The sequence below is a fragment of the Akebia trifoliata genome, chromosome 7 (assembly GCF_017979445.1).
Source record: "Akebia trifoliata isolate Shusen 1 chromosome 7, ASM1797944v1, whole genome shotgun sequence".
In the NCBI taxonomy this organism is placed as follows: Eukaryota; Viridiplantae; Streptophyta; class Magnoliopsida; order Ranunculales; family Lardizabalaceae; genus Akebia; species Akebia trifoliata.
The window spans coordinates 422,348-430,254 of record NC_141381.1 but is presented as its reverse complement, the minus strand read 5'-3'; the positions used below and the strand labels follow the sequence as shown (position 1 = coordinate 430,254).

Sequence of the window (7,907 nt, the reverse complement as noted above, 5' to 3'; positions counted from 1 at the left end):
TTTGTCATTAATTTATTATCACAAATTAATGAAATAAATTACAACCACCATTGAAAATCTCAGATAAGGTAAAAGTCGAGAGATCAAACAATGGGGGTGATTGGCGTGTATCCAACGTTAGTCTTGGACTGTGGGAAGAAGAGGTTCAGGAGTTTGTTTTGGAGGGTACGAGCAGAGATACGGAGACAAATGAAGAGTCGTTCAAAGCAGAGGTTCAGCTTCCATTACGATCCTTTCAGTTATGCTCTTAATTTCGATAACGGTGATTCGGGTTTTCTCTGTTAATCTCTCAACGAAGAAGATCAGTGGGTTCTGTTCTGTACCTCTGTTCTAGTCTCTTTTTTTTTTTTAATTCTTTCTGTTTTATTTCTTCTCTTAGATTTGTGTCTAATCAGAACCCACATTATATTTTGCTACAATCTTCTCAAAAAGATCGAAACCCACATCAGAAATCTACAATCCGAGATGGGTTTAAAGTTTGCTTCGTTTTATGGCAGAAACAGAGTCGCCTCGCCCACAATTTCTAAGCTTCAATACTAGAATTTGGACAATGGGTAGTTGGATTTTCTCCGATGCTCTTTTTGATATCCACTGTGTTTATTTTGTAAAAAATGGAGTCTGAGGTTTTTTCTGAGTTTTTTTTGTGTGTGTGGAAGCTTTGAAGTATCAACTGGTTCTTCTCTGTCTTATCTGTTGTCTTGTTTGGTGGATTATTTCTGCTAGTGTGTTTGGTGCCAAAATACCACAATGAGTGCCCATCGGTTTGCGCCAAATGACAAAAATACCCTCAGCTCATCATTTGAATGGAGTTATTCATGAGTGTGTTTCGGTCATTAATTGGAAAACAAACGTGTGAAACTAACTAATTTTGAAAAAGAAAATTGCAATAATTTGATGATAAATAAAAGGAAAATCCATTAGCTTTGGCTTTATATTCTGACGTTAAAACCGACACCAGCAGTCTTCTTTGATTTCTTGGAAAAAGTTAAATTTATTTATTTATCGAGATTGATCCAAGGTGTGTCCTCGAGAATAGAAGGTCACCAAACCCCCAAATTTGAAATTAAAACTAACAAAAATTAATAGGACAGGCCTATCTTTTACAATTTTATTACAAAAACCCTCATATTCTATCAAATTTGTTATTGAACAAACCTTATTTTATAAATCAGACTAAAAAGGTGGTTGAGCCGATATGGATGATTAAATTGGCAATCCAACACCATAAGCTTTTAGATTTCATGGAAAAACTTAGATTAAAAAAAAAATAATAATAAAAAAAAATCATTTTTGATACCACAATTCATTGGTGAAAATTAATTAATTTTTTTTTTCAAAGTTCTAAGAATTTTTTTATTATAATCTTGTGGCATAAGATCATGTTTTTTGATATCACAAATTAATACAGTTAGGATCCACCCGAAGGTAGTTTAAATTATAAATTAACCCCATCAATTTGAATTTTATGATTGGATCCCCCACGGAAGGTTTGTTGGGAACAAACTTAATAAAGTAAGGTTTGTTGGAGTTGTGAGAATTCCTAGGGAGTTTTTGTAATAAAAATACAACAGTCGGGTCTGTCGAATAAATCTCTCTAAAATTAAAGGGTGAAATTAGACTTTTTGTTATTATTATTATTATTATTTTAAAAAATTTCTTAAAGCTTTCTGGTTGACATACCGTGACATCTGATCATTTTTTATGCTAGAAGGTGGAGTAGTTAATGAAGTGTTTCCCATGCAAATAAGAGTTTTTTTTACTGTACAGACCTCAAATCCAAGTAATATTACAAAAACTCCCCAACTCTCACAAAATTTACTTTTTAAAGTAAGTTACATATTCACCATTTCCCCCTTCACAAATTATTTTATTTTGGTGATGACGACTATCCCTGGAAAGAAAAGTATTTGTACAAGAAGTTGAAAATGAAGGCATTTGGATCATTTTGTTGATGTATGAGAGAAGACATGCCAAGGTGCCATGTCATTGTTTGAAAACATTAGGTTTTCTCAAATATTCACCAAAACGTGGAGGGGTATGTCTAAATTAATTCAACATTCACTACTAGAAAAGAGATTTTATATATCACTTTTATAATAAAAAACATAAACATCAAGTTTAAAATCTAAAGTAAATTTTTTTTTTTGTGGGTGGAGAGATCGCGAAAAATAAAATAAAATATGAAACTTTAGATATTGGTTTATGTCTAATCTTTAAACATCATTTTTGAAAAAAATCGATATCTAAAAACCACATATTACACACAATTTTCATAATTTTTATGGACATCACTTTTTTCTTATGGACATCTTTAAAAAAGCGAGGTCTAAAGTCTTTTTTCTAGTAGAGATTGGATCAGGTGAAATAAGAATTTTTTTTAAAAGAATTAGGTAAGGTGGTCCAATCTTATAGAATTGGAACAATGCCTATGTGACACACTTTGATTAGAGTTTAAAACATATGGATTCCTGACCAAGCCGTTTTCTAAATTGCACGCTACCCAATATAGTTAGTCACTGATTAAAAGTGCAAAGTAGACATCGTATGAAACCCCACCCCAAGGGGTTGGCCTAGTGGCAAGCTGAGCCTTGATAAGCTCCTCGGGAAGGGTAAGTCAAGTGCTCAAAACCCCACAAAGCAATGAATTCCTTGAGGCCACCCTTCAGGGTCTGGTTGACCCTCGACTCAACCAGTTGCACATTGGACTGTTCGAGGGAACGGTGCATGTGACCATGGGATTAGTGTCAACCGAAGGATAGGCATACTCACAATAAGCAAAAAGATAAAAAAGTAAACGTCGTATGTTGCTATAGAAACATGACCTCGTTCTGAATTGCGACTCAAAGTTAAATGGTTAATCCAACCACAATTATCTTTAGATGGTCATTTTTTTGTGCAAGTATTCACCTCCTTTGTTTTTATAAGGTGTTGTGTTGTTTTATTTTAATCTTCAATATATACTCTCTCTCTTTTTTATATAATGAGGGTGTCCGAACTTACGTCTGACTAAGGGGATCGGATGAACCAAGGCATGGGACCCTCCCCAGGCACGTGCAAGTCTCGCACATAACACACACAAGATAAGTGAGGGAACACCCTCACGTGTGTCCCCGTGAAAATATTGCTCATACTGGGTATCGAACATACAACCTACAGACTCTCATCACTTATTAGATTCGAAATTTCCATTGAATCACTCCCTCGAGGTTTCTTCAATATATACCCACTATAGGAAATTTAGTTTACAACGACGACCTTTTGCAACGGCCATTATCTGTTTGTCTCTCTAAACACATTTAGCCACGGTCATATTGTTTGGCTGTCGCTATAAGTATGTCGAATTTTTTATTACACCAATTTAACTTTCTCAGACTCTATGTTCACTTTCTTCTTCTCCACCTCTCTCACCATCATAATACCCTCATCCCTCTCTCTTGATTTTCTCTCTTCTTCTCCACCTTTTTTTTTTATATGTATTATTCTTCCCCATATCGAAAAAATCGATAATATTTGAAGTTGAAAATAATTAGTTCGGTTAGTTTTCTCCATTTCCATCTGGAATGCTTTAGGGTTATAAGAACCCTAATTTGAAAAATTAAACCCTAATTTCAATTTAATCATCTGTTTCAGTCGGAGGTCGAGTCTTACATGCCTTTCTCGCTTTCGTTCGAGTCCTCTGTGAAGGTCTCCAACTCGGTTCGGCTAGCATAGTTTTCCAGTTCTGCAGATTTTATTATTTGTATTTGTTTATTTCTCAATTAGTTAAAAAATGGAACTAATTTCATTAACAAATCTCTGGTTCACCAACTCTTTCCTTTGATCTTTGATTGATTAATTTTTGTTGCATTTTATTTGATGGTTGATATGTAAAATTGTAGAAATTATTCAGATTCCTCCTTTGAATCCTTAAATGTGGAGCTTAGGGGGTTTTGAGGTGTGGTGTGTGATATTAATAAATGTTCTTCAGATGTTCGATTTAAAGTATGTATGAGGAAGTAAAATACAGGTTATAGCACTCATGAAATCAAATAAAACAAGTGACTGAAACTACATAAAGATGTAAGTCAGGGAAGCAACTTATGAAAAATCATAAATTAATCATGCATTTTTTGCAGTTGAAACTGAACAATTTGTAATCATTGAGGTTACTGGAACATTTAAGATAAGATTGCTTTAGATCCAATCTTCAATCTCCCTAGAATTTATATAAACTGTTGATTTGATTATTTATCCTAGATTTAAAAGCTTAAAGGATAACTATTTGAAGTAATTCTCAAATCTCTTGAGAAATAACATGTACCATAAAGCAACAAGTTCTTATTGGATGCTAGTTATATGATATGGAATTTTGAATTGAAAACACCCACAATATTCTAGTAGTTCAGTCACTAAAAATGTATTGCAATGCCATGAATTTGGTACTCGCATAATACAAATATAGCAATTTTGAAATCAAACAAGAACACAATCTTTAGGAAAAAATTGGACCATGTAATGCAAAAGTTCTTATTGGATCTAGTTGTATGATATCAAATATTATTGTTTCTTTATTTGAATTTTGAATAATACATTTTGGAGGTTGATGGTGGGGTCATAGAGAGTGCCAATAATGTTGTACAAAGCAAACATAGGTAGAGTGCAAGTTTATTGGTCATAACAAGATCCTAATTTGCTTGCCATTTATTGGATCTTTGTCTCTTATTTGTCAGGATGATTTGATCAGATAGAAATTGAGTAATATTTTAATTTGTTTGTGTCTATTTTAGGCAAGAGGATAACTGCGGATCGAGACTTGAACACAGCTGAAGCTATTTTTTGAATTGCAGATGTCATGGGTGGAATCACTCTTTCTCATTTATCTTTTATTTTTACAAACTTACTGAATTCCACTGTCACAATATAAAATTCTTGTTGGCAGTTTCTCTTGTTGAAACTACAACAAAAATTAGGGAACAATATGGTAGATAGGTACTGGTGTCACGTGTGTTCACAAATGGTGATGGAGGTAGAAATCAAATGCCCATTTTGTGAAAGTGAATTTATGAAAGAAATGGATTGTAGGAGAAAAAGTAAGTGTGAAGCTACGATAATTTGAATTAATCATCGTTTTACATTCTTTAATTTGATTGGGCTACTGCACAACATTATTTAGTTTCCATGTTTAAATTAAAATGGATTTGTTGCTTAGCAAAGAAAAGAAAAAAAATAAACATCGGATGGATTTATTTTGTATGGTAGAACTCTCTCATAGCTTCTATGAAAGTGACTTCTGAAGTGTCCATTGTGTCGTGCACTGGTCGCTGAGGTGATTCGAGCTTATTCTATACCGTAGAAAATAATAAAAGGAATAAAGAAGCAGATTTTGTTATGAATGGAAAACAATGCAAGAAAAAGTACTTGAGATTTAATCCTAAACCCAAACCTTGAAACCTTTTTACACTTGTACGCTCCTCTCCTTGTCTCTCTCTCTCAAAACCTAGAAGAAGAATACTTAATTAAAGTTAAAAAAAAAAAAATAATCCCAACATTGCTATGTATAATGTTATAAAGAGGACTTTATTTTAACCCTCAATTTTAGATCCCATCTGAGGACGGATAAAAGACACAATGCATGATATTTGCTTTCCAAATGGGTAAATTATTTTCTCACAATCCCTTGAGATATCGGGAGCGGATCCTCTGTAGCACCCTTTTCCTATAGTGCCCTATAGCATTTTTGGACGGTTAGAAGAGTGCCACGTCAACCACAAATTATAAATGCACCATCGAAGATCATTTGAAAATTGAAGCCTCAGTGATCACCTATTTTAAAACTCTTGGATCATTTACTGAAAAAACTCTTTTTTGTTTTTTTTATTCAATTTTTTCTTATTAAATCAGTCTAGACCCTTAGCACTAGAGGGGTGTGGTATTATTTTATTTGAATATGATCTCCATCCACTGTAGACCAAGTGCTGCAAGATACAGGAAAAAGTGGCTAAAGAGGATTTGCTGAGATATCAAATTACATCATTGAAAGAATCCTTTCTTAACCCTCTCATCTGAGAAGTATTCTCTCTTTGTCGCTATTCTTATCTTCTTTCTATGTATTAGCTCTCTTTATCTCTCAAATCAACTAGCCCAAAAGTCAGTCAATTAGATGCAAGGGTGTCACACCCAAGAGATCAACTAGCCCAAAAGTCAGTCAATTAGATGCAAGGGTGTCACACCCAAGAGATCAACTAGCCCAAAAGTCAGTCAATCAGATGCCTTAACTATCTGGTAAGTGGACAAAAATTTCCTTTTTAAATGGCTAGGATCTTCTGGTGCATGTTGCTGAAACAAACTTTGGTACCCCAATCACCATGCATCTAGAGGGAAGATTTAGAATTACCAGTTTTGTCTTTGTTTTTGTCATATTTGGATATGTTTGGCTTGAAAAATAATTTGAAAATTTAAGGAATACTCACATCAGGATGCAGGGACAGGACACAATGTCCTCCCTGCTTCTAATATAACATACACGTGCCACGGTTCCCGCTGATAACAATTTGGTAGTCGTGAGATTACATCATAATTTTTCGATTACTGCAGTGTGTATAAGTTTTTGCCTACTGTAGTGTGTATTTGTCATTTAAGTTTTCACGCACACCTTGCTTGCCATCCAAACTTGGATTTTGTGTGAAAGCAGCTGAGTCTGTCCAAATGATTGTGGGAGAGCTCGAAGAAAACATAAAGGAATGGATACCCACTATAGGTGGCAGATCTGGAGTAAATATGACACTTGCAAAGATGGTCGGCATAGCATGTGATGTTTGCAAACCTGATGATGTAGAGAATTTGGCCAACTTTGCTGTTAGTGAACCTAGTTCTATAGATATTTTGGTAAGTGATATATATCGATCAACCCATTTCATGCCATGTTTCTTGTACTTAGTTTTTTAAAATAAAATATTTACCTTTATAAACCTACCCATCTATTTCTTTTGATGCACGCATTGTTACTCTTGGACATATAAACAATACTAGCACAAATAAAGGATTCAGACCGTTAATATAGTTTACAGATGGAGATATTGAGCAGGTGTGTGCCTTTTCTGATAAATCCTTTCAATGCTTATCTCAGGTTTAGCAATATTACCCATTGTGCTTTAAGAACCAGTTTTTGGGTTTGTTCTACACTCATATATGTTTGACATGTAACAAAGCCAGGTTATGGTTGACTAGTGTGTGTCATTTTTGGCATGTACTAGAAATTTTGTAACTTGAGCATCAACTTGAGATGTTTGTGTGTGTCATTTTTGGCATGTACTAGAAATTTTGCAACTTGAGCATCAACTTGAGATGTGTTTGAATCAAGTTAGATCCACAAAGGTAATCAAACTTTTTTTTTTTTTTTGGATATGATTCATTATGTGGACTAGAGAGTTTTGTGGAATTGACAGGGCTTCAGTTGGAATAACAAAACCTCCTCATGGCGAGATTCCTTGGATTACGCCATTCTATGATAATGTAGTTTATGATTCTTCTTTTGTTTATGTTAAAAAAAATAAATGATTGTTCTTATTGTTAAACCCAAGTGCTACCCTAAATTTACTCTTTGCAGCATTTCAATTCAATGAGTGTACTGTTTTAATGCAGAAAATCAACAAAATTAAAAAGCTGAAGTGCCTGACACATTACCTTCCCACCTTAACTTAATTTGAGGTCACTTCAACGTTTTCCTTATTGGAATTGGTAGCAACCCAGAATGATATCCGATTCCCATAGTAACATATAGTGTCTCTGTGGCACGTTTTAATTGGAGATTAAACAAACCAGTCAACATGCCATGTGAAAAACGGGAGCCTACACCGTTGTGAGAGTGCCACATTTTAGAGATAATCAAAATCCCTTTGAATATTAGGACTTCTGCGACTGATCATTTT

General features: G+C 34.2%; 1 long non-coding RNA gene across 1 annotated transcript; it reads left to right on the top strand.

The window, feature by feature from the left end:
* The first annotated feature begins 1,500 nt into the window (after nucleotides 1-1,500).
* On the top strand, nucleotides 1,501-7,685 carry LOC147397823 (uncharacterized). Its single transcript, XR_015179594.1, has 4 exons — nucleotides 1,501-3,534; nucleotides 3,631-3,684; nucleotides 4,767-6,864; nucleotides 7,621-7,685. It is a non-coding gene; the product is annotated as an uncharacterized LOC147397823 (long non-coding RNA).
* The last annotated feature ends 222 nt before the right edge of the window (nucleotides 7,686-7,907 follow it).